This window comes from Pleurodeles waltl, chromosome 2_1 (assembly GCF_031143425.1).
Source record: "Pleurodeles waltl isolate 20211129_DDA chromosome 2_1, aPleWal1.hap1.20221129, whole genome shotgun sequence".
NCBI classification, from domain to species: Eukaryota; Metazoa; Chordata; class Amphibia; order Caudata; family Salamandridae; genus Pleurodeles; species Pleurodeles waltl.
In genome coordinates this window covers 526,971,892-526,998,637 of record NC_090438.1, presented here as the reverse complement: position 1 = coordinate 526,998,637, position 26,746 = coordinate 526,971,892, and positions in this window count along the sequence as shown.

Here is a 26,746-nt window from a genome sequence, read left to right as displayed (position 1 = left end):
GTCTCTCAGGTGGGTGACTTGCCCACTGCTTTTGGATGGGACAACATGCCCATTGCTTTGCCCTGGGGAGTGCAAGGCCACAGTCTCTGGTGTGGGTGACTTGCCCACTGGTTCTGGAGAGGCAACATGCCCATTCCTTTGTCCTGAGAAGTGCAAGGCCACAGTCTCGGGGGTGGGTGACTTGCCCACTGGTTCTAGAGGGGACAACTTGCCCATTGCTTTGTCCTGGGGAGTGCAAGGCCACAGTCTCTGGCGTGGGTGACTTGCCCACTGCTTCTGGAGGGGCCAACATGCCCATTGCTTGGTCCTGAGGAGTGCAAGGCCACAGTCTCTCAGGTGGGTGACTTGCCCACTTCTGTTGGATGGGGAAAAATGCCCATTGCTTTGACCTGGGGCATGCAAGGCCACAGTCTCTGGTGTGGTTGAATTGCCCACTGCTTCTGGAGGGGCAACATGCCCATTGCTTTGTCCTGGGGAGTGCAAGGCCACAGTCTCTGGAGTGGGTGACTTGCCCACTGCTTCTGGAGGAGGCAACATGCCCATTTAATTGTCCTGGGGAGTGCAAGGCCACAGTCTCTCAGGTGGGTGATTTGCCCACTTCTTTTGGATGGGACAACATGCCCATTGCTTTGCCCTGGGGAGTGCAAGGCCAGAGTCTCTGTTGTGGGTGACTTGCCCAGTGGTTCTGGAGATGCAACATGCCCATTCCTTTGTCCTGAGAAGTGCAAGGTCACAGTCTCTGGCGTGGGTGACTTGCCCACTTCTTCTGGAGGGGGCAACATGCCCATTGCTTTGTCCTGGGGAGTGCAAGGACACAGTCTCTCAAGTGGGTGACTTGCCCACTGGTTCTGGAGGGGGCAACATGCCCATTGCTTCTTCCTGGGGAGTGCAAGGCCACAGTCTCTGGAGTGGGTGACCTGCCCACTGCTTCTGGAGGGTGACACATGCCCATTCCTTTGTCCCAGGGAGTGCAAGACCACAGTCTCTCAGGTGGGTGACTTGCCCACTGGTTCTGGATGCAGCAACATGCCCATTGCTTTGTCCTGGGGAGTGCAAGGCCACAGTCTCTGGAGTGGGTGACTTGCCCACTGGGTCTACATGGGACACCTTGCCCATTGCTTTGTTCTGGGGAGTGCAAGGCCACAGTCTCTGGAGTGGGTGATTTGCCCACTGCTTCTGGAGGGGGCAAGATGCCCATTGCTTTGTCCTGGGGAGTGCAAGGCCACAGTCCCTCAGGTGGGAGACTTGCCCACTGCTTCTGGATGGGGCAACATGCCCATGTCTTTGTCCTAGGGATTGCAAGGCCACAGTCTCTCAGGTGGGTGACTTGCCCACTGCTTTTGGATGGGACAACATGCCCATTGCTTTGCCCTGGGGAGTGCAAGGCCACAGTCTCTGGTGTGGGTGACTTGCCCACTGGTTCTGGAGAGGCACCATGCCCATTCCTTCGTCCTGAGAAGTGCAAAGCCACAGTCTCTGGGGTGGGTGACTTGCCCACTGGTTCTAGAGGGGACAACTTGCCCATTGCTTTGTCCTGCGGAGTGCAAGGCCACAGTCTCTGGCGAGGGTGACTTGCCCACTGCTTCTGGAGGCGGCAACATGCTCATTGCTTTGTCCTGGGGAGTGCAAGGCCACAGTCTCTCAGGTGGGTGACTTGCCCACTGCTGTTGGATGGGGAAAAATGGCCATTGCCTTGACCTGGGGCATGCAAGGCCACAGTCTCTAGTGTGGGTGACTTGCCCACTGCTTCTGGAGGGGCAACATGCCCATTGCTTTGTCCTCGGGAGTGCAAGGCCACAGTCTCTGGAGTGGGTGACTTGCCCACTGCTTCTGGAGGAGGCAACATGCCCATTGCTTTGTCCTGGGGAGTGTAAGGTCACAGTCTCTCAAGTGTGTGACATGCTTACTGGTTCTTGAGTTGGCAACATGCCCTTTGCTTTGTCCTGGGGAGTGCAAGGCCACTGTCTCTGAAGTGGGTGACTTGCCCACTGCTTCTGGAGGGGGCAACATGCCCATTGCTTTATCCTGGGGAGTGCAAGCTCGCAGTCTCTCAGGTGTGTGAATTGCCCACTGCTTCTGGATGGGGAAACATGCCCATTGCTTTGTCCTGGGGAGTGCAAGACCACAGTCTCTCAGGTGTGTGAATTGCCCTCTTCTTCTGGATGGGGCAACATGCCCATTGCTTTGTCCTGGGGAGTGCAAGGCCATAGTCTCTGGAGTGGCTGAAATCCCACTGCTTCTAGAGGGGGCAGCATGCCCATTCCTTTTTCCTGGGGAATGCAAGGCCACAGTCTCTGGAATGGGTAATTTGCCCACTGGGTCCAGAGGGGACAACTTGCCCATTGCTTTGTTCTGGGGAGTTCAATGCCACAGTCTCTAGAGTGGGTGCCTTGCCCACTGCTTCCGGAGGGGGCAACATGTCCATTGCTTCGTCCTTGGGACTGCAAGGCCACAGTCTCTTAGGTGGGCGACTTGCCCACTGCTTCAGGATTGGGCAACATGCCCATTGCTTTGTCATGGGGAGTGCAAGGCCACAGTCTCTGGAGTGGGTGACTTGCCCACTGCTTCAGGAGGAGGCATCATGCCCTTTTCTTTGTACTGGGGAGTGCAAGGCCACAGTCTCTCAGGTGGGTGATTTGCCCACTTCTTTTGGATGGGACAACATGCCCATTTTTTACCCTTGGGAGTGCAAGGCCAGAGTCTCTGGTGTGGGTGACTTGCCCACTGGTTCTGGAGAGGCAACATGCCCATTCCTTTGTCCTGAGAAGTGCAAGGCCACAGTCTCCGGGTGGGTGACTTGCCCACTGCTTCTATAGGGTACAACTTGCCCATTGCTTTGTCCTGGGGAGTGCAAGGCCACAGTCTCTGGCGTGGGAGAATTGCCCACTGCTTCTGGTTGGGGTAACATGCCCATTGCTTTGTCCTGGGGAGTGCAAGGCCACAGTCTGTGGAGCTTCGGGATTTCCCCACTGGGTCTAGAGAGGACAACTTGCCCATTGCTTTGTTCTGGGGAGTGCAAGGCCACAGTCTCTGGAGTGGGTGCCTTGCCCACTGCTTCTGGAGGGGGCAAGATGCCCATTGCTTTGTCCTGGGGAGTGCAAGGCCACAGTCCCTCAGGTGGGCGACTTGCCCACTGCTTCAGGATGGGGCAACATGCCCATTGCTTTGTCATGGGGAGTTCAAGGCCACAGTCTCTGGAGTGGGTGACTTGCCCACTGCTTCTGGAGGAGGCATCATGCCCTTTTCTTTGTCTTGGGGAGTGCAAGGCCACAGTCTCTCAGGTGGGTGATTTGCCTACTTCTTTTGGATGGGACAACATGCCCATTATTTGCCCTTGGGAGTGCAAGGCCAGAGTCTCTGGTGTGGGTGACTTGCCCACTGGTTCTGGAGAGGCAACATGCCCATTCCTTTGTCCTGAGAAGTGCAAGGCCACAGTCTCCGGGTGGGTGACTTGCCCACTGGTTCTATAGGGTACAACTTGCCCATTGCTTTGTCCTGGGGAGTGCAAGGCCACAGTCTCTGGCGTGGGAGACTTGCCCACTGCTTCTGGAGGGGGCAACATGCCCATTGCTTTGTCCTGGGGAGTGCAAGGCCACAGTCTCTCAGGTGGGTGACTTGCCCACTGCTGCTGGATGGGGAAAAATACCCATTGCTTTGTCCTGGGGCGTGCAAGGCCACAGTCTCTGGTTTGGGTGACTTGCCCACTGCTTCTGGAGGGGCAACATGCCCATTACTTTGTCCCGGGGAGTGCAAGGCCACAGTCTCTGGAGTGGGTGCCTTGACCACTGCTTCTGGAGGTGGCAAGATGCCCATTGCTTTGTCCTGGGGAGTGGAAGGCCACAGTCCCTCAGGTGGGCGACTTGCCCACTGCTTCAGGATGGGGCAACATGCCCATTGCTTTGTCATGGGGATTGCAAGGCCACAGTCTCTGGAGTGGGTGACTTGCCCACTGCTTCTGGAGGAGGCATCATGCCCTTTTCTTTGTCCTGGGGAGTGCAAGGCCACAGTCTCTCAGGTGGGTGATTTGCCCACTTCTTTTGGATGGGACAACATGCCCATTCCTTTGTCCTGAGAAGTGCAAGGCCACAGTCTCTGGGGTGGGTGACTTGCCCACTGGTTCTAGAGGGAACAACTTGCCCATTGCTTTGTCCTGGGGAGTGCAAGGCCACAGTCTCTGGCGTGGGTGACTTGCCCACTGCTTCTGGAGGGGGCAACATGCCCATTGCTTTGTCCTGGGGAGTGCAAGGCCACAGTCTCTCAGGTGGGTGACTTGCCCACTGCTGTTGGATGGGGAAAAATGCCCATTGCTTTGACCTGGGGCATGCAAGGCCACAGTCTCTGGTGTGGGTGACTTGCACACTGCTTCTGGAGGGGCAACATGCCCATTGCTTTGTGCTGGGGAGTGCAAGGCCACAGTCTCTGGAGTGGGTGACTTGCCCACTGCTTCTGGAGGAGGCAACATGCCCATTGCTTTGTCCTGGGGAGTGTAAGGCCACAGTCTCTCAAGTGGGTGACATGCTTACTGGTTCTGGAGTTGGCAACATGCCCTTTGCTTTGTCCTGGGGAGTGCAAGGCCACAGTCTCTGGAGTGGGTGACTTGCCCACTGCTTCTGGAGGGGGCAACATGCCCATTGCTTTATCCTGGGGAGTGCAAGCTTGCAGTCTCTCAGGTGTGTGAATTGCCCATTGCTTCTGGATGGGGAAACATGCCCATTGCTTTGTCCTGTAGAGTGCAAGACCACAGTCTCTCAGGTGTGTGAATTGCCCTCTGCTTCTGGATGGGGCAACATGCCCATTGCTTTGTCCTGGGGAGTGCAAGGCCACAGTCTCTGGAGTGGCTGATATCCCACTGCTTCTAGAGGGGGCAGCATGCCCATTCCTTTTTCCTTGGGAATGCAAGGCCACAGTTTCTGGAATGGGTAATTTGCACACTGGGTCCAGAGGGGACAACTTGCCCATTGCTTTGTTCTGGGGAGTGCAATGCCACAGTCTCTGGAGTGGGTGACTTGCCCACTGGTTCTAGAGGGGGCAACATGCTCATTACATTGTCCCAGGGAGTGCAAGACCACAGTCTCTCAGGAGGGTGAATGCCCACTGGTTCTGGATGCAGCAACATGCCCATTGCTTTGTCCTGGGGAGTGCAAGGCCACAGTCTCTGGAATGGGGGACTTGCCCACTGCTTCTGGAGGTGGAAACATGCCAATTGCTTTGTCCTGGATAGTGCAAGGCCACAGTCCCTCAGGTGGGTGACTTACCCACTGCTTCTCGATGGGGCAACATGCCCATTGCATGGTCCTGGGGAATGCAAGGCCACAGTCTGTGAAGTGGGTTACTTGCCCACTCGGTCTACATGGGACACCTTGCCCATTGCTTTGTTCTGGGGAGTGCAAGGCCACAGTCTCTGGAGTGGGTGATTTGCCCACTGCTTCTGGAGGGGGCAAGATGCCCATTGCTTTGTCCTGGGGAGTGCAAGGCCACAGTCCCTCAGGTGGGAGACTTGCCCACTGCTTCTGGATGGGGCAACATGCCCATGTCTTTGTCCTAGGGAGTGCAAGGCCACAGTCTCTCAGGTGGGTGACTTGCCCACTGCTTTTGGATGGGACAACATGCCCATTGCTTTGCCCTGGGGAGTGCAAGGCCACAGTCTCTGGTGTGGGTGACTTGCCCACTGGTTCTGGAGAGGCACCATGCCCATTCCTTCGTCCTGAGAAGTGCAAAGCAACAGTCTCTGGGGTGGGTGACTTGCCCACTGGTTCTAGAGGGGACAACTTGCCCATTGCTTTGTCCTGCGGAGTGCAAGGCCACAGTCTCTGGCGTGGGTGACTAGCCCACTGCTTCTGGAGGCGGCAACATGCTCATTGCTTTGTCCTGGGGAGTGCAAGGCCACAGTCTCTCAGGTGGGTGACTTGCCCACTGCTGTTGGATGGAGAAAAATGCCCATTGCCTTGACCTGGGGCATGCAAGGCCACAGTCTCTGGTGTGGGTGACTTGCCCACTGCTTCTGGAGGGGCAACATGCCCATTGCTTTGTCCTCGGGAGTGCAAGGCCACAGTCTCTGGAGTGGGTGACTTGCCCACTGCTTCTGGAGGAGGCAACATGCCCATTGCTTTGTCCTGGGGAGTGTAAGGTCACAGTCTCTCAAGTGTGTGACATGCTTACTGGTTCTGGAGTTGGCAACATGCCCTTTGCTTTGTCCTGGGGAGTGCAAGGCCACAGTCTCTGGAGTGGGTGACTTGCCCACTGCTTCTGGAGGGGGCAACATGCCCATTGCTTTATCCTGGGGAGTGCAAGCTCGCAGTCTCTCAGGTGTGTGAATTACCCACTGCTTCTGGATGGGGAAATATGCCCATTGCTTTGTCCTGGGGAGTGCAAGACCACAGTCTCTCAGGTGTGTGAATTGCCCTCTGCTTCTGGATGGGGCAACATGCCCATTGCTTTGTCCTGGGGAGTGCAAGGCCATAGTCTCTGGAGTGGCTGAAATCCCACTGCTTCTAGAGGGGGCAGCATGCCCATTCCTTTTTCCTGGGGAATGCAAGGCCACAGTCTCTGGAATGGGTAATTTGCCCACTGGGTCCAGAGGGGACAACTTGCCCATTGCTTTGTTCTGGGGAGTGCAATGCCACAGTCTCTAGAGTGGGTGCCTTGCCCACTGCTTCCGGAGGGGGCAACATGTCCATTGCTTCGTCCTTGGGACTGCAAGGCCACAGTCTCTCAGGTGGGCGACTTGCCCACTGCTTCAGGATGGGGTAACATGCCCATTGCTTTGTCATGGGGAGTGCAAGGCCACAGTCTCTGGAGTGGGTGACTTGCCCACTGCTTCTGGAGGAGGCATCATGCCCTTTTCTTTGTCCTGGGGAGTGCAAGGCCACAGTCTCTCAGGTGGGTGATTTGCCCACTTCTTTTGGATGGGACAACATGCCCATTTTTTGCCCTTGGGAGTGCAAGGCCAGAGTCTCTGGTGTGGGTGACTTGCCCACTGGTTCTGGAGAGGCAAAATGCCCATTCCTTTGTCCTGAGAAGTGCAAGGCCACAGTCTCCGGGTGGGTGACTTGCCCACTGGTTCTATAGGGTACAACTTGCCCATTGCTTTGTCCTGGGGAGTGCAAGGCCACAGTCTCTGGCGTGGGAGACTTGCCCACTGCTTCTGGTTGGGGTAACATGCCCATTGCTTTGTTCTGGGGAGTGCAAGGCCACAGTCTGTGGAGCTTCGGGATTTCCCCACTGGGTCTAGAGAGGACAACTTGCCCATTGCTTTGTTCTGGGGAGTGCAAGGCCACAGTCTCTGGAGTGGGTGCCTTGCCCACTGCTTCTGGAGGGGGCAAGATGCCCATTGCTTTGTTCTGGGGAGTGCAAGGCCACAGTCCCTCAGGTGGGCTACTTGCCCACTGCTTCAGGATGGGGCAACATGCCCATTGCTTTGTCATGGGGAGTGCAAGGCCACAGTCTCTGGAGTGGGTGACTTGCCCACTGCTTCTGGAGGAGGCATCATGCCCTTTTCTTTGTCTTGGGGAGTGCAAGGCCACAGTCTCTCAGGTGGGTGATTTGCCCACTTCTTTTGGATGGGACAACATGCCCATTTTTTGCCCTTGGGAGTGCAAGGCCAGAGTCTCTGGTGTGGGTGACTTGCCCACTGGTTCTGGAGAGCCAACATGCCCATTCCTTTGTCCTGAGAAGTGCAAGGCCACAGTCTCCGGGTGGGTGACTTGCCCACTGGTTCTATAGGGTACAACTTGCCCATTGCTTTGTCCTGGGGAGTGCAAGGCCACAGTCTCTGGCGTGGGAGACTTGCCCACTGCTTCTGGAGGGGGCAACATGCCCATTGCTTTGTCCTGGGGAGTGCAAGGCCACAGTCTCTCAGGTGGGTGACTTGCCCACTGCTGCTGGATGGGGAAAAATGCCCATTGCTTTGTCCTGGGGCGTGCAAGGCCACAGTCTCTGGTGTGGGTGACTTGCCCACTGCTTCTGGAGGGGCAACATGCCCATTGCTTTGTCCCGGGGAGTGCAAGGCCACAGTCTCTGGAGTGGGTGGCTTGACCACTGCTTCTGGAGGTGGCAAGATGCCCATTGCTTTGTCCTGGGGAGTGCAAGGCCACAGTCCCTCAGGTGGGCGACTTGCCCACTGCTTCAGGATGGGGCAACATGCCCATTGCTTTGTCATGGGGATTGCAAGGCCACAGTCTCTGGAATGGGTGACTTGCCCACTGCCTCTGGAGGAGGCATCATGCCCTTTTCTTTGTCCTGGGGAGTGCAAGGCCACAGTCTCTCAGGTGGGTGATTTGCCCACTTCTTTTGGATGGGACAACATGCCCATTGCTTTGCCCTGGGGAGTGCAAGGCCAGAGTCTCTGCTGTGGGTGACTTGCCCACTGGTTCTGGAGAGGCAACATGCCCATTCCTTTGTCCTGAGAAGTGCAAGGCCACAGTCTCTGGGGTGGGTGACTTGCCCACTGGTTCTAGAGGGAACAACTTGCCCATTGCTTTGTCCTGGGGAGTGCAAGGTCACAGTCTCTGGCGTGGGTGACTTGCCCACTGCTTCTGGAGGGGGCAACATGCCCATTGCTTTGTCCTGGGGAGTGCAAGGCCACAGTCTCTCAGGTGGGTGACTTGCCCACTGCTGTTGGATGGGGAAAAATGCCCATTGCTTTGACCTGGGGCATGCAAGGCCACAGTCTCTGGTGTGGGTGACTTGCACACTGCTTCTGGAGGGGCAACATGCCCATTGCTTTGTGCTGGGGAGTGCAAGGCCACAGTCTCTGGAGTGGGTGACTTGCCCACTGCTTCTGGAGGAGGCAACATGCCCATTGCTTTGTCCTGGGGAGTGTAAGGCCACAGTCTCTCAAGTGGGTGACATGCTTACTGGTTCTGGAGTTGGCAACATGCCCTTTGCTTTGTCCTGGGGAGTGCAAGGCCACAGTCTCTGGAGTGGGTGACTTGCCCACTGCTTCTGGAGGGGGCAACATGCCCATTGCTTTATCCTGGGGAGTGCAAGCTTGCAGTCTCTCAGGTGTGTGAATTGCCCATTGCTTCTGGATGGGGAAACATGCCCATTGCTTTGTCCTGTAGAGTGCAAGACCACAGTCTCTCAGGTGTGTGAATTGCCCTCTGCTTCTGGATGGGGCAACATGCCCATTGCTTTGTCCTGGGGAGTGCAAGGCCACAGTCTCTGGAGTGGCTGATATCCCACTGCTTCTAGAGGGGGCAGCATGCCCATTCCTTTTTCCTTGGGAATGCAAGGCCACAGTTTCTGGAATGGGTAATTTGCACACTGGGTCCAGAGGGGACAACTTGCCCATTACTTTGTTCTGGGGAGTGCAATGCCACAGTCTCTGGAGTGGGTGACTTGCCCACTGGTTCTAGAGGGGGCAACATGCTCATTACATTGTCCCAGGGAGTGCAAGACCACAGTCTCTCAGGAGGGTGACTTGCCCACTGGTTCTGGATGCAGCAACATGCCCATTGCTTTGTCCTGGGGAGTGCAAGGCCACAGTCTCTGGAATGGGGGACTTGCCCACTGCTTCTGGAAGGGGAAACATGCCAATTGCTTTGTCCTGGGGAGTGCAAGGCCACAGTCCCTCAGGTGGGTGACTTACCCACTGCTTCTCGATGGGGCAACATGCCCATTGCATGGTCCTGGGGAATGCAAGGCCACAGTCTGTGAAGTGGGTTACTTGCCCACTCGGTCTACATGGGACACCTTGCCCATTGCTTTGTTCTGGGGAGTGCAAGGCCACAGTCTCTGGAGTGGGTGATTTGCCCACTGTTTCTGGAGGGGGCAAGATGCCCATTGCTTTGTCCTGGGGAGTGCAAGGCCACAGTCCCTCAGGTCGGCGACTTGCCCACTGCTTCTGGATGGGGCAACATGCCCATGTCTTTGTCCTAGGGAGTGCAAGGCCACAGTCTCTCAGGTGGGTGACTTGCCCACTGCTTTTGGAAGGAACAACATGCCCATTGCTTTGCCCTGGGGAGTGCAAGGCCACAGACTCTGGTGTGGGTGACTTGCCCACTGGTTCTGGAGAGGCAACATGCCCATTCCTTTGTCCTGAGAAGTGCAAGGCCACAGTCTCTGGGGTGGGTGACTTGCCCACTGGTTCTAGAGGGAACAACTTGCCCATTGCTTTGTCCTGGGGAGTGCAAGGCCACAGTCTCTGGCGTGGGTGACTTGCCCACTGCTTCTGGAGGAGGCAACATGCCCATTGCTTTGTCCTGGGGAGTGCAAGGCCACAGTCTCTCAAGTGGGTGACATGCATACTGGTTCTGGAGTTGGCAACATGCCCTTTGCTTTGACCTGGGGAGTGCAAGGCCACAGTCTCTGGCGTGGGTGACTTGCCCACTTCTTCTGGAGGGGGCAACATGCCCATTGCTTTGTCCTGGGGAGTGCAAGGCCACAGTCTCTCAAGTGGGTTACTTGACCACTGGTTCTGGAGGGGGCAACATGCCCATTGCTTCTTCCTGGAGAGTGCAAGGCCACAGTCTCTGGAGTGGGTGACCTGCCCACTGGTTCTGGAGGGTGCAACATGCCTATTCCTTTGTCCCAGGGAGTGCAAGACCACAGTCTCTCAGGTGGGTGACTTGCCCACTGGTTCTGGATGCAGCAACATGCCCATTGCTTTGTCCTGGGGAGTGCAAGGCCACAGTCTTCTGGAGTGGGGGACTTGCCCACTGGGTCTACAGAGGACAACTTGCCAATTGCTTTGTTCTGACGAGTGCAAGGCCACAGTCTCTGGAGTGGGTGCCTTGTCCACTGCTTCTGGAGGGGGAAACATGCCAATTGCTTTGTCCTGGGGAGTGCAAGGCCACAGTCCCTCAGGTGGGTGACTTGCCCACTGCTTCAGGATGGGGCAACATGCCCATTGCTTTGTCATGGGGAGTGCAAGGCCACAGTCTCTGGAGTGGGTGACTTGCCCACTGCTTCTGGAGGAGGCAACATGCCCATTTCTTTGTCCTGGGGAGTGCAAGGCCACAGTCTCTCAGGTTGGTGATTTGTCCACTTCCTTTGGATGGGACAACATGCCCATAGCTTTGCCCTGGGAGTGCAAGGCCAGAGTCTCTGTTGTGGGTGACTTGCCCACTGGGTCTAGAGAGGACAACTTGCCCATTTCTTTGTCCTGGGGAGTGCAAGGCCACAGTCTCTCAGGTGGGTGACTTGTCCACTGGTTCTGGAGGGGGCAACATGCCCATTGCTTCTTCCTGGGGAGTGCAAAGCCACAGTCTCTGGAGTGGGTGACTTGCCCCCTGGTTCTAGAGGGGGCAACATGCCCATTACATTGTCCCAGGGAGTGCAAGACCACAGTCTCTCAGGAGGGTGACTTGCCCACTGGTTCTGGATGCAGCAACATGCCCATTGCTTTGTCCTGGGGAGTGCAAGGCCACAGTCTCTGGAATGGGGGACTTGCCCACTGCTTCTGGAGGGGGAAACATGCCAATTGCTTTGTCCTGGGGAGTGCAAGGCCACAGTCCCTCAGGTGGGTGACTTACCCACTGCTTCTCGATGGGGCAACATGCCCATTGCATGGTCCTGGGGAATGCAAGGCCACAGTCTGTGAAGTGGGTTACTTGCCCACTCGGTCTACATGGGACACCTTGCCCATTGCTTTGTTCTGGGGAGTGCAAGGCCACAGTCTCTGGAGTGGGTGATTTGCCCACTGTTTCTGGAGGGGGCAAGATGCCCATTGCTTTGTCCTGGGGAGTGCAAGAACACAGTCTCTGGCGTGGGTGACTTGCCCACTGCTTCTGGAGGAGGCAACATGCCCATTGCTTTGTCCTGGGGAGTGCAAGGCCACAGTCTCTCAAGTGGGTGACATGCATACTGGTTCTGGAGTTGGCAACATGCCCTTTGCTTTGACCTGGGGAGTGCAAGGCCACAGTCTCTGGCGTGGGTGACTTGCCCACTTCTTCTGGAGGGGGCAACATGCCCATTGCTTTGTCCTGGGGAGTGCAAGGCCACAGTCTCTCAAGTGGGTTACTTGACCACTGGTTCTGGAGGGGGCAGCATGCCCATTGCTTCTTCCTGGAGAGTGCAAGGCCACAGTCTCTGGAGTGGGTGACCTGCCCACTGGTTCTGGAGGGTGCAACATGCCTATTCCTTTGTCCCAGGGAGTGCAAGACCACAGTCTCTCAGGTGGGTGACTTGCCCACTGGTTCTGGATGCAGCAACATGCCCATTGCTTTGTCCTGGGGAGTGCAAGGCCACAGTCTTCTGGAGTGGGGGACTTGCCCACTGGGTCTACAGAGGACAACTTGCCAATTGCTTTGTTCTGACGAGTGCAAGGCCACAGTCTCTGGAGTGGGTGCCTTGTCCACTGCTTCTGGAGGGGGAAACATGCCAATTGCTTTGTCCTGGGGAGTGCAAGGCCACAGTCCCTCAGGTGGGTGACTTGCCCACTGCTTCAGGATGGGGCAACATGCCCATTGCTTTGTCATGGGGAGTGCAAGGCCACAGTCTCTGGAGTGGGTAACTTGCCCACTGCTTCTGGAGGAGGCAACATGCCCATTTCTTTGTCCTGGGGAGTGCAAGGCCACAGTCTCTCAGGTGGGTGATTTGTCCACTTCTTTTGGATGGGACAACATGCCCATTGCTTTGCCCTGGGAGTGCAAGGCCAGAGTCTCTGTTGTGGGTGACTTGCCCACTGGGTCTAGAGAGGACAACTTGCCCATTTCTTTGTCCTGGGGAGTGCAAGGCCACAGTCTCTCAGGTGGGTGACTTGCCCACTGGTTCTGGAGGGGGCAACATGCCCATTGCTTCTTCCTGGGGAGTGCAAAGCCACAGTCTCTGGAGTGGGTGACTTGCCCACTGGTTCTAGAGGGGGCAACATGCCCATTACATTGTCCCAGGGAGTGCAAGACCACAGTCTCTCAGGAGGGTGACTTGCCCACTGGTTCTGGATGCAGCAACATGCCCATTGCTTTGTCCTGGGGAGTGCAAGGCCACAGTCTCTGGAATGGGGGACTTGCCCACTGCTTCTGGAGGGGGAAACATGCCAATTGCTTTGTCCTGGGGAGTGCAAGGCCACAGTCCCTCAGGTGGGTGACTTACCCACTGCTTCTCGATGGGGCAACATGCCCATTGCATGGTCCTGGGGAATGCAAGGCCACAGCCTGTGAAGTGGGTTACTTGCCCACTCGGTCTACATGGGACACCTTGCCCATTGCTTTGTTCTGGGGAGTGCAAGGCCACAGTCTCTGGAGTGGGTGATTTGCCCACTGTTTCTGGAGGGGGCAAGATGCCCATTGCTTTGTCCTGGGGAGTGCAAGGCCACAGTCCCTCAGGTGGGCGACTTGCCCACTGCTTCTGGATGGGGCAACATGCCCATGTCTTTGTCCTAGGGAGTGCAAGGCCACAGTCTCTCAGGTGGGTGACTTGCCCACTGCTTTTGGATGGGACAACATGCCCATTGCTTTGCCCTGGGGAGTGCAAGGCCACAGTCTCTGGTGTGGGTGACTTGCCCACTGGTTCTGGAGAGGCAACATGCCCATTCCTTTGTCCTGAGAAGTGCAAGGCCACAGTCTCTGGGGTGGGTGACTTGCCCACTGGTTCTAGAGGGAACAACTTGCCCATTGCTTTGTCCTGGGGAGTGCAAGGCCACAGTCTCTGGCGTGGGTGACTTGCCCACTGCTTCTGGAGGGGGCAACATTCCCATTGCTTTGTCCTGGGGAGTGCAAGGCCACAGTCTCTCAGGTGGGTGACTTGCCCACTGCTGTTGGATGGGGAAAAATGCCCATTGCTTTGACCTGGGGCATGCAAGGCCACAGTCTCTGGTGTGGGTGACTTGCCCACTGCTTCTGGAGGGTCAACATGCCCATTGCTTTGTCCTGGGGAGTGCAAGGCCACAGTCTCTGGAGTGGGTGACTTGCCCACTGCTTCTGGAGGAGGCAACATGCCCATTGCTTTGTGATGGGGAGTGCAATGCCACAGTCTCTGAAGTGGGTGACTTCCCACTGTTTCTGGAGGAAGCAAGATGCCCATTGCTTTATCCTGGGGAGTGCAAGGCCAAAGTCTCTCAAGTGGGTGACTTGCCCACTGGTTCTGGAGGGGGCAACTTGCCCATTGCTTTGTCCTGGGGAGTGCAAGGCCATAGTCTCTGGAAGTGGGTGACTTTCCCACTGGTTCTGGAGGGGGCAACATGCCCATTCCTTTGTCCCAGGGAGTGCAAGACCACAGTCTCTCAGGCGGGTGACTTGCCCACTGGTTCTTGATGCAGCAACATGCCCATTGCTTTTTCCTGGGGAGGGCTAGGCCACAGTCCCTGGATAGGGGGACTTGCCCACTGCTTCTGGAGGGGGCAACATGCCCATTGCTTTGTCCTCGGGAGTGCAAGGCCACAGTCTCTCAGGTCGGTGACTTGCCCACTGCTGTTGGATAGGGAAAAATACCCTTTGCTTTGTCCTTGGGCATGCAAGGCCACAGTCTCTGGTGTGGGTGACTTGCCCACTGCTTCGGGAGGGGCAACTTGCCCATTGCTTTGTCCTGGGGAGTGCAAGGCCACAGTCTCTGGAGTGGGTGACTTGCGCACTGCTTCTGGAGGAGGCAACATGCCCATTGCTTTGTCCTGGGGAGTGCAAGGCCACAGTCTCTCAAGTGGGTGACATGCATACTGGTTCTGGAGTTGGCAACATGCCCTTTGCTTTGACCTGGGGAGTGCAAGGCCAGAGTCTCTGGTGTGGGTGACTTGCCCACTGGTTCTGGAGAGGCAACATGCCCATTCCTTTGTCCTGAAAAGTGCAAGGCCACAGTCTCCGGGGTGGGTGACTTGCCCACTGGTTCTAGAGGGTACAACTTGCCCATTGCTTTGTCCTGGGGAGTGCAAGGCCACAGTCTCTGGCGTGGGAGACTTGCCCACTGCTTCTGGAGGGGGCAACATGCCCATTGCTTTGTCCTGGGGAGTGCAAGGCCACAGTCTCTCAGGTGGGTGACTTGCCCACTGCTGCTGGATGGGGAAAAATGCCCATTGCTTTGTCCTGGGGCGTGCAAGGCCACAGTCTCTGGTGTGGGTGACTTGCCCACTGCTTCTGGAGGGGCAACATGCCCATTGCTTTGTCCCGGGGAGTGCAAGGCCACAGTCTCTGGAGTGGGTGCCTTGACAACTGCTTCTGGAGGTGGCAAGATGCCCATTGCTTTGTCCTGGGGAGTGCAAGGCCACAGTCCCTCAGGTGGGCGACTTGCCCACTGCTTCAGGATGGGGCAACATGCCCATTGCTTTGTCATGGGGATTGCAAGGCCACAGTCTCTGGAGTGGGTGACTTGCCCACTGCTTCTGGAGGAGGCAATATGCCCATTTCTTTGTCCTGGGGAGTGCAAGGCCACAGTCTCTCAGGTGGGTGATTTGCCCACTTCTTTTGGATGGGACAACATGCCCATTGCTTTGCCCTGGGGAGTGCAAGGCCAGAGTCTCTGGTGTGGGTGACTTGCCCACTGGTTCTGGAGAGGCAACATGCCCATTCCTTTGTCCTGAGAAGTGCAAGGCCACAGTCTCTGGGGTGGGTGACTTGCCCACTGGTTCTAGAGGGAACAACTTGCCCATTGCTTTGTCCTGGGGAGTGCAAGGCCACAGTCTCTGGCGTGGGTGACTTGCCCACTGCTTCTGGAGGGGGCAACATGCCCATTGCTTTGTCCTGGGGAGTGCAAGGCCACAGTCTCTCAGGTGGGTGACTTGCCCACTGCTGTTGGATGGGGAAAAATGCCCATTGCTTTGACCTGGGGCATGCAAGGCCACAGTCTCTGGTGTGGGTGACTTGCCCACTGCTTCTGGAGGGGCAACATGCCCATTGCTTTGTCCTGGGGAGTGCAAGGCCACAGTCTCTGGAGTGGGTGACTTGCCCACTGCTTCTGGAGGAGGCAACATGCCCATTGCTTTGTGATGGGGAGTGCAAGGCCACAGTCTCTGAAGTGGGTGACTTCCCACTGTTTCTGGAGGAAGCAAGATGCCCATTGCTTTATCCTGGGCAGTGGAAGGCCAAAGTCTCTCAAGTGGGTGACTTGCCCACTGGTTCTGGAGGGGGCAACTTGCCCATTGCTTTGTCCTGGGGACTGCAAGGCCACAGTCTCTGGAAGTGGGTGACTTTCCCACTGGTTCTGGAGGGGGCAACATGCCCATTCCTTTGTCCCAGGGAGTGCAAGACCACAGTCTCTCAGGCGGGTGACTTGCCCACTGGTTCTTGATGCAGCAACATGCCCATTGCTTTTTCCTGGGGAGGGCAAGGCCACAGTCCCTGGATAGGGGGACTTGCCCACTGCTTCTGGAGGGGGCAACATGCCCATTGCTTTGTCCTCGGGAGTGCAAGGCCACAGTCTCTCAGGTCGGTGACTTGCCCACTGCTGTTGGATAGGGAAAAATACCCTTTGCTTTGTCCTTGGGCATGCAAGGCCACAGTCTCTGGTGTGGGTGACTTGCCCACTGCTTCGGGAGGGGCAACATGCCCATTGCTTTGTCCTGGGGAGTGCAAGGCCACAGTCTCTGGAGTGGGTGACTTGCGCACTGCTTCTGGAGGAGGCAACATGCCCATTGCTTTGTCCTGGGGAGTGCAAGGCCACAGTCTCTCAAGTGGGTGACATGCATACTGGTTCTGGAGTTGGCAACATGCCCTTTGCTTTGACCAGGGGAGTGCAAGGCCACAGTCTCTGGAGTGGGTGACCTGCCCACTGGTTCTGGAGGGTGCAACATGCCCATTGCTTTGTCCTGGGGAGTGCAAGGCCACAGTCTTCTGGAGTGGGGGACTTGCCCACTGGGTCTACAGAGGACAACTTGCCAATTGCTTTGTTCTGACGATTGCAAGGCCACAGTCTCTGGAGTGGGTGCCTTGTCCACTGCTTCTGGAGGGGGAAACATGCCAATTGCTTTGTCCTGGGGAGTGCAAGGCCACAGTCTCTGGAGTGGGTGACCTGCCCACTGGTTCTGGAGGGTGCAACATGCCCATTCCTTTGTCCCAGGGAGTGCAAGACCACAGTCTCTCAGGAGGGTGACTTGACCACTGGTTCTGGATGCAGCAACATGCCCATTGCTTTGTCCTGGGGAGTGCAAGGCCACAGTCTCTCAGGTGGGTGATTTGTCCACTTCTTTTGGATGGGACAACATGCCAATTGCTTTGCCCTGGGAGTGCAAGGCCAGAGTCTCTGTTGTGGGTGACTTGCCCACTGGGTCTAGATAGGACAACTTGCCCATTTCTTTGTCCTGGGGAGTGCAAGGCCACAGTCTCTCAGGTGGGTGACTTGCCCACTGGTTCTGGAGGGGGCAACATGCCCATTGCTTCTTCCTGGGGAGTGCAAAGCCACAGTCTCTGGAGTGGGTGACTTGCCCACTGGTTCTAGAGGGGGCAACATGCCCATTACATTGTCCCAGGGAGTGCAAGACCACAGTCTCTCAGGAGGGTGACTTGCCCACTGGTTCTGGATGCAGCAACATGCCCATTGCTTTGTCCTGGGGAGTGCAAGGCCACAGTCTCTGGAATGGGGGACTTGCCCACTGCTTCTGGAGGGGGAAACATGCCAATTGCTTTGTCCTGGGGAGTGCAAGGCCACAGTCCCTCAGGTGGGTGACTTACCCACAGCTTCTCGATGGGGCAACATGCCCATTGCATGGTCCTGGGGAATGCAAGGCCACAGTCTGTGAAGTGGGTTACTTGCCCACTCGGTCTACATGGGACACCTTGCCCATTGCTTTGTTCTGGGGAGTGCAAGGCCACAGTCTCTGGAGTGGGTGATTTGCCCACTGTTTCTGGAGGGGGCAAGATGCCCATTGCTTTGTCCTGGGGAGTGCAAGGCCACAGTCCCTCAGGGGGGCGACTTGCCCACTGCTTCTGGATGGGGCAACATGCCCATGTCTTTGTCCTAGGGAGTGCAAGGCCACAGTCTCTCAGGTGGGTGACTTGCCCACTGCTTTTGGATGGGACAACATGCCCATTGCTTTGCCCTGGGGAGTGCAAGGCCACAGTCTCTGGAGTGGGTGACTTGCCCACTGGTTCTGGAGAGGCAACATGCCCATTCCTTCGTCCTGAGAAGTGCAAAGCCACAGTCTCTGGGGTGGGTGACTTTCCCCCTGGTTCTAGAGAGGACAACTTGCCCATTGCTTTGTCCTGGGGAGTGCAAGGCCACAGTCTCTGGCGTGGGTGACTTGCCCACTGCTTCTGGAGGGGGCAACATGCTCATTGCTTTGTCCTGGGGAGTGCAGGGCTACAGTCTCTCAGGTGGGTGACTTGCCCACTGCTGTTGGATGGGGAAAAATGCCCATTGCCTTGACCTGGGGCATGCAAGGCCACAGTCTCTGGTGTGGGTGACTTGCCCACTGCTTCTGGAGGGGCAACATGCCCATTGCTTTGTCCTCGGAGTGCAAGGCCACAGTCTCTGGAGTGGGTGACTTGTGCACTGCTTCTGGAGGAGGCAACATGCCCATTGCTTTGTCCTGGGGAGTGTAAGGCCACAGTCTCTCAAGTGTGTGACATGCTTAATGGTTCTGGAGTTGGCAACATCCCCTTTGCTTTGTCCTGGGGAGTGCAAGGCCACAGTCTCTGGACTGGGTGACTTGCCCACTGCTTCTGGAGGGGGCAACATGCCCATTGCTTTATCCTGGGGAGTGCAAGCTCGCAGTCTCTCAGGTGTGTGAATTGCCCACTGCTTCTGGATGGGGAAACATGCCCATTGCTTTGTCCTGGGGAGTGCAAGACCACAGTCTCTCAGGTGTGTGAATTGCCCTCTGCTTCTGGATGGGGCAACATGCCCATTGCTTTGTCCTGGGGAGTGCAAGGCCACAGTCTTCTGGAGTGGGGACTTGCCCACTGGGTCTACAGAGGACAACTTGCCAATTGCTTTGTTCTGACGAGTGCAAGGCCACAGTCTCTGGAGTGGGTGCCTTGTCCACTGCTTCTGGAGGGGGAAACATGCCAATTGCTTTGTCCTGGGGAGTGCAAGGCCACAGTCCCTCAGGTGGGTGACTTGCCCACTGCTTCAGGATGGGGCAACATGCCCATTGCTTTGTCATGGGGAGTGCAAGGCCACAGTCTCTGGAGTGGGTGACTTGCCCACTGCTTCTGGAGGAGGCAACATGCCCATTTCTTTGTCCTGGGGAGTGCAAGGCCACAGTCTCTCAGGTGGGTGATTTGTCCACTTCTTTTGGATGGGACAACATGCCCATTGCTTTGCCCTGGGAGTGCAAGGCCAGAGTCTCTGTTGTGGGTGACTTGCCCACTGGGTCAAGAGAGGACAACTTGCCCATTTCTTTGTCCTGGGGAGTGCAAGGCCACAGTCTCTCAGGTGGGTGACTTGCCCACTGGTTCTGGAGGGGGCAACATGCCCATTGCTTCTTCCTGGGGAGTGCAAAGCCACAGTCTCTGGAGTGGGTGACTTGCCCACTGGTTCTAGAGGGGGCAACATGCCCATTACATTGTCCCAGGGAGTGCAAGACCACAGTCTCTCAGGAGGGTGACTTGCAAACTGGTTCTGGATGCAGCAACATGCCCATTGCTTTGTCCTGGGGAGTGCAAGGCCACAGTCTCTGGAATGGGGGACTTGCCCACTGCTTCTGGAGGGGGAAACATGCCAATTGCTTTTTCCTGGGGAGTGCAAGGCCACAGTCCCTCAGGTGGGTGACTTACCCACTGCTTCTCGATGGGGCAACATGCCCATTGCATGGTCCTGGGGAATGCAAGGCCACAGTCTGTGAAGTGGGTTACTTGCCCACTCGGTCTACATGGGACACCTTGCCCATTGCTTTGTTCTGGGGAGTGCAAGGCCACAGTCTCTGGAGTGGGTAATTTGCCCACTGCTTCTGGAGTGGGCAACATGCCCATTGCTTTGTCCTGGGGAGTGCAAGGCCACAGTCTCTCAGGTGGGTGACTTGCCCACTGCTGTTGGATGGGGAAAAATGCCCATTGCTTTGACCTGGGGCATGCAAGGCCACAGTCTCTGGTGTGGGTGACTTGCCCACTGCTTCTGGAGGGGCAACATGCCCATTGCTTTGTCCTGGGGAGCGCTAGGCCACAGTCTCTGGAGTGGGTGACTTCCCACTGCTTCTGGAGGAAGCAACATGCCCATTGCTTTGTGATGGGGAGTGCAAGGCCACAGTCTCTGAAGTGGGTGACTTCCCACTGTTTCTGGAGGAAGCAAGATGCCCATTGCTTTATCCTGGGGAGTGCAAGGCCAAAGTCTCTCAAGTGGGTGACTTGCCCACTGGTTCTGGAGGGGGCAACTTGCCCATTGCTTTGTCCTGGGGAGTGCAAGGCCACAGTCTCTGGAAGTGAGTGACTTTCCCACTGGTTCTGGAGGGGGCAACATGCCCATTCCTTTGTCCCAGGGAGTTCAAGACCACAGTCTCTCAGGCGGGTGACTTGCCCACTGGTTCTTGATGCAGCAACATGCCCATTGCTTTTTCCTGGGGAGGGCAAGGCCACAGTCCCTGGATAGGGGGACTTGCCCACTGCTTCTGGAGGGGGTAACATGCCCATTGCTTTGTCCTCGGGAGTGCAAGGCCACAGTCTCTCAGGTCGGTGACTTGCCCACGGCTGTTGGATAGGGAAAAATACCCTTTGCTTTGTCCTTGGGCATGCAAGGCCACAGTCTCTGGTGTGGGTGACTTGCCCACTGCTTCGGGTGGGGCAACTTGCCCATTGCTTTGTCCTGGGGAGTGCAAGGCCACTGTCTCTGGAGTGGGTGACTTGCACACTGCTTCTGGAGGAGGCAACATGCCCATTGCTTTGTCCTGGGGAGTGCAAGGCCACAGTCTCTCAAGTGGGTGACATGCATACTGGTTCTGGAGTTGGCAACATGCCCTTTGCTTTGACCTGGGGAGTGCAAGGCCACAGTCTCTGGCGTGGGTGACTTGCCCACTTCTTCTGGAGGGGGCAACATGCCCATTGCTTTGTCCTGGGGAGTGCAAGGCCACAGTCTCTCAAGTGGGTGACTTGACCACTGGTTCTGGAGGGGGCAACATGCCCATTGCATCTTCCTGGGGAGTGCAAGGCCACAGTCTCTGGAGTGGGTGACCTGCCCACTGGTTCTGTAGGGTGCAACATGCCCATTCCTTTGTCCCAGGGAGTGCAAGACCACAGTCTCTCAGGTGGGTGACTTGCCCACTGGTTCTGGATGCAGCAACATGCCCATTGCTTTGTCCTGGGGAGTGCAAGGCCACAGTCTTTGGAGTGGGGGACTTGCCCACTGGGTCTACAGAGGACAACTTGCCAATTGCTTTGTTCTGACGAGTGCAAGGCCACAGTCTCTGGAGTGGGTGCCTTGTCCACTGCTTCTGGAGGGGGAAACATGTCAATTGCTTTGTCCTGGGGAGTGCAAGGCCACAGTCCCTCAGGTGGGTGACTTGCCCACTGCTTCAGGATGGGGCAACATGCCCATTGCTTTGTCATGGGGAGTGAAAGGCCACAGTCTCTGGAGTGGGTGACTTGCCCACTGCTTCTGGAGGAGGCAACATGCCCATTTTTTTGTCCTGGGGAGTGCAAGGCCACAGTCTCTCAGGTGGGTGATTTGTCCACTTCTTTGGGATGGGACAACATGCCCATTGCTTTGCCCTGGGGAGTGCAAGGCCAGATTCTCTGTTGTGGGTGACTTGCCCACTGGGTCTAGAGAGGACAACTTGCCCATTTCTTTGTCCTGGGGAGTGCAAGGCCACAGTCTCTCAGGTGGGTGACTTGCCCACTGGTTCTGGAGGGGGCAACATGCCCATTGCTTCTTCCTGGGGAGTGCAAAGCCACAGTCTCTGGAGTGGGTGATTTGCCCACTGGTTCTAGAGGGGGCAACATGCCCATTACATTGTCCCAGGGAGTGCAAGACCACAGTCTCTCAGGAGGGTGACTTGCCCACTGGTTCTGGATGCAGCAACATGCCCATTGCTTTGTCCTGGGGAGTGCAAGGCCACAGTCTCTGGAATGGGGGACTTGCCCACTGCTTCTGGAGTGGGAAACATGCCAATTGCTTTGTCCTGGGGAGTGCAAGGCCACAGTCCCTCAGGTGGGTGACTTACCCACTGCTTCTCGATGGGGCAACATGCCCATTGCATGGTCCTGGGGAATGCAAGGCCACAGTCTGTGAAGTGGGTTACTTGCCCACTCGGTCTACATGGGACACCTTGCCCATTGCTTTGTTCTGGGGAGTGCAAGGCCACAGTCTCTGGAGTGGGTGATTTGCCCACTGTTTCTGGAGGGGGCAAGATGCCCATTGCTTTGTCCTGGGGAGTGCAAGGCCACAGTCCCTCAGGTAGGCGACTTGCCCACTGCTTCTGGATGGGGCAACATGCCCATGTCTTTGTCCTAGGGAGTGCAAGGCCACAGTCTCTCAGGTGGGTGACTTGCCCACTGCTTTTGGATGGGACAACATGCCCATTGCTTTGCCCTGGGGAGTGGAAGGCCACAGTCTCTGGTGTGGGTGACTTGCCCACTGGTTCTGGAGAGGCAACATGCCCATTCCTTCGTCCTGAGAAGTGCAAAGCCACAGTCTCTGGGGTGGGTGACTTGCCCACTGGTTCTAGAGGGGACAACTTGCCCATTGCTTTGTCCTGGGGAGTGCAAGGCCACAGTCTCTGGCGTGGGTGACTTGCCCACTGCTTCTGGAGGGGGCAACATGCTCATTGCTTTGTCCTGGGGAGTGCAGGGCTACAGTCTCTCAGGTGGGTGACTTGCCCACTGCTGTTGGATGGGGAAAAATGCCCATTGCCTTGACCTGGGGCATGCAAGGCCACAGTCTCTGGTGTGGGTGACTTGCCCACTGCTTCTGGAGGGGCAACATGCCCATTGCTTTGTCCTCGGAGTGCAAGGCCACAGTCTCTGGAGTGGGTGACTTGTGCACTGCTTCTGGAGGAGGCAACATGCCCATTGCTTTGTCCTGGGGAGTGTAAGGCCACAGTCTCTCAAGTGTGTGACATGCTTAATGGTTCTGGAGTTGGCAACATCCCCTTTGCTTTGTCCTGGGGAGTGCAAGGCCACAGTCTCTGGACTGGGTGACTTGCCCACTGCTTCTGGAGGGGGCAACATGCCCATTGCTTTATCCTGGGGAGTGCAAGCTCGCAGTCTCTCAGGTGTGTGAATTGCCCACTGCTTCTGGATGGGGAAACATGCCCATTGCTTTGTCCTGGGGAGTGCAAGACCACAGTCTCTCAGGTGTGTGAATTGCCCTCTGCTTCTGGATGGGGCAACATGCCCATTGCTTTGTCCTGGGGAGTGCAAGGCCACAGTCTTCTGGAGTGGGGGACTTGCCCACTGGGTCTACAGAGGACAACTTGCCAATTGCTTTGTTCTGACGAGTGCAAGGCCACAGTCTCTGGAGTGGGTGCCTTGTCCACTGCTTCTGGAGGGGGAAACATGCCAATTGCTTTGTCCTGGGGAGTGCAAGGCCACAGTCCCTCAGGTGGGTGACTTGCCCACTGCTTCAGGATGGGGCAACATGCCCATTGCTTTGTCATGGGGAGTGCAAGGCCACAGTCTCTGGAGTGGGTGACTTGCCCACTGCTTCTGGAGGAGGCAACATGCCCATTTCTTTGTCCTGGGGAGTGCAAGGCCACAGTCTCTCAGGTGGGTGATTTGTCAACTTCTTTTGGATGGGACAACATGCCCATTGCTTTGCCCTGGGAGTGCAAGGCCAGAGTCTCTGTTGTGGGTGACTTGCCCACTGGGTCAAGAGAGGACAACTTGCCCATTTCTTTGTCCTGGGGAGTGCAAGGCCACAGTCTCTCAGGTGGGTGACTTGCCCACTGGTTCTGGAGGGGGCAACATGCCCATTGCTTCTTCCTGGGGAGTGCAAAGCCACAGTCTCTGGAGTGGGTGACTTGCCCACTGGTTCTAGAGGGGACAACATGCCCATTACATTGTCCCAGGGAGTGCAAGACCACAGTCTCTCAGGAGGGTGACTTGCAAACTGGTTCTGGATGCAGCAACATGCCCATTGCTTTGTCCTGGGGAGTGCAAGGCCACAGTCTCTGGAATGGGGGACTTGCCCACTGCTTCTGGAGGGGGAAACATGCCAATTGCTTTTTCCTGGGGAGTGCAAGGCCACAGTCCCTCAGGTGGGTGACTTACCCACTGCTTCTCGATGGGGCAACATGCCCATTGCATGGTCCTGGGGAATGCAAGGCCACAGTCTGTGAAGTGGGTTACTTGCCCACTCGGTCTACATGGGACACCTTGCCCATTGCTTTGTTCTGGGGAGTGCAAGGCCGCAGTCTCTGGAGTGGGTAATTTGCCCACTGTTTCTGGAGGGGGCAAGATGCCCATTGCTTTGTCCTGGGGAGTGCAAGGCCACAGTCCCTCAGGTGGGCGACTTGCCCACTGCTTCTGGATGGGGCAACATGCCCATGTCTTTGTCCTAGGGAGTGCAAGGCCACAGTCTCTCAGGTGGGTGACTTGCCCACTGCTTTTGGATGGAACAACATGCCCATTGCTTTGCCCTGGTGAGTGCAAGGCCACAGTCTCTGGTGTGGGTGACTTGCCCACTGGTTCTGGAGAGGCAACATGCCCATTCCTTTGTCCTGAGAAGTGCAAGGCCACAGTCTCTGGGGTGGGTGACTTGCCCACTGGTTCTAGAGGGAACAACTTGCCCATTGCTTTGTCCTGGGGAGTGCAAGGCCACAGTCTCTGGCGTGGGTGACTTGCCCACTGCTTCTGGAGGAGGCAACATGCCCATTGCTTTGTCCTGGGGAGTGCAAGGCCACAGTCTCTCAAGTGGGTGACATGCATACTGGTTCTGGAGTTGGCAACATGCCCTTTGCTTTGACCTGGGGAGTGCAAGGCCACAGTCTCTGGCGTGGGTGACTTGCCCACTTCTTCTGGAGGGGGCAACATGCCCATTGCTTTGTCCTGGGGAGTGCAAGGCCACAGTCTCTCAAGTGGGTTACTTGACCACTGGTTCTGGAGGGGGCAACATGCCCATTGCTTCTTCCTTGAGAGTGCAAGGCCACAGTCTCTGGAGTGGGTGACCTGCCCACTGGTTCTGGAGGGTGCAACATGCCTATTCCTTTGTCCCAGGGAGTGCAAGACCACAGTCTCTCAGGTGGGTGACTTGCCCACTGGTTCTGGATGCAGCAACATGCCCATTGCTTTGTCCTGGGGAGTGCAAGGCCACAGTCTTCTGGAGTGGGGGACTTGCCCACTGGGTCTACAGAGGACAACTTGCCAATTGCTTTGTTCTGACGAGTGCAAGGCCACAGTCTCTGGAGTGGGTGCCTTGTCCACTGCTTCTGGAGGGGGAAACATGCCAATTGCTTTGTCCTGGGGAGTGCAAGGCCACAGTCCCTCAGGTGGGTGACTTGCCCACTGCTTCAGGATGGGGCAACATGCCCATTGCTTTGTCATGGGGAGTGCAAGGCCACAGTCTCTGGAGTGGGTGACTTGCCCACTGCTTCTGGAGGAGGCAACATGCCCATTTCTTTGTCCTGGGGAGTGCAAGGCCACAGTCTCTCAGGTGGGTGATTTGTCCACTTCTTTTGGATGGGACAACATGCCCATTGCTTTGCCCTGGGAGTGCAAGGCCAGAGTCTCTGTTGTGGGTGACTTGCCCACTGGGTCTAGAGAGGACAACTTGCCCATTTCTTTGTCCTGGGGAGTGCAAGGCCACAGTCTCTCAGGTGGGTGACTTGCCCACTGGTTCTGGAGGGGGCAACATGCCCATTGCTTCTTACTGGGGAGTGCAAAGCCACAGTCTCTGGAGTGGGTGACTTGCCCACTGGTTCTAGAGGGGGCAACATGCCCATTACATTGTCCCAGGGAGTGCAAGACCACAGTCTCTCAGGAGGGTGACTTGCCCACTGGTTCTGGATGCAGCAACATGCCCATTGCTTTGTCCTGGGGAGTGCAAGGCCACAGTCTCTGGAATGGGGGACTTGCCCACTGCTTCTGGAGGGGGAAACATGCCAATTGCTTTGTCCTGGGGAGTGCAAGGCCACAGTCCCTCAGGTGGGTGACTTACCCACTGCTTCTCGATGGGGCAACATGCCCATTGCATGGTCCTGGGGAATGCAAGGCCACAGTCTGTGAAGTGGGTTACTTGCCCACTCGGTCTACATGGGACACCTTGCCCATTGCTTTGTTCTGGGGAGTGCAAGGCCACAGTCTCTGGAGTGGGTGATTTGCCCACTGTTTCTGGAGGGGGCAAGATGCCCATTGCTTTGTCCTGGGGAGTGCAAGGCCACAGTCCCTCAGGTGGGCGACTTGCCCACTGCTTCTGGATGGGGCAACATGCCCATGTCTTTGTCCTAGGGAGTGCAAGGCCACAGTCTCTCAGGTGGGTGACTTGCCCACTGCTTTTGGATGGGACAACATGCCCATTGCTTTGCCCTGGGGAGTGCAAGGCCACAGTCTCTGGTGTGGGTGACTTGCCCACTGGTTCTGGAGAGGCAACATGCCCATTCCTTTGTCCTGAGAAGTGCAAGGCCACAGTCTCTGGGGTGGGTGACTTGCCCACTGGTTCTAGAGGGAACAACTTGCCCATTGCTTTGTCCTGGGGAGTGCAAGGCCACAGTCTCTGGCGTGGGTGACTTGCCCACTGCTTCTGGAGGGGGCAACATTCCCATTGCTTTGTCCTGGGGAGTGCAAGGCCACAGTCTCTCAGGTGGGCGACTTGCCCACTGCTTCAGGATTGGGCAACATGCCCATTGCTTTGTCATGGGGAGTGCAAGGCCACAGTCTCTGGAGTGGGTGACTTGCCCACTGCTTCAGGAGGAGGCATCATGCCCTTTTCTTTGTACTGGGGAGTGCAAGGCCACAGTCTCTCAGGTGGGTGATTTGCCCACTTCTTTTGGATGGGACAACATGCCCATTTTTTACCC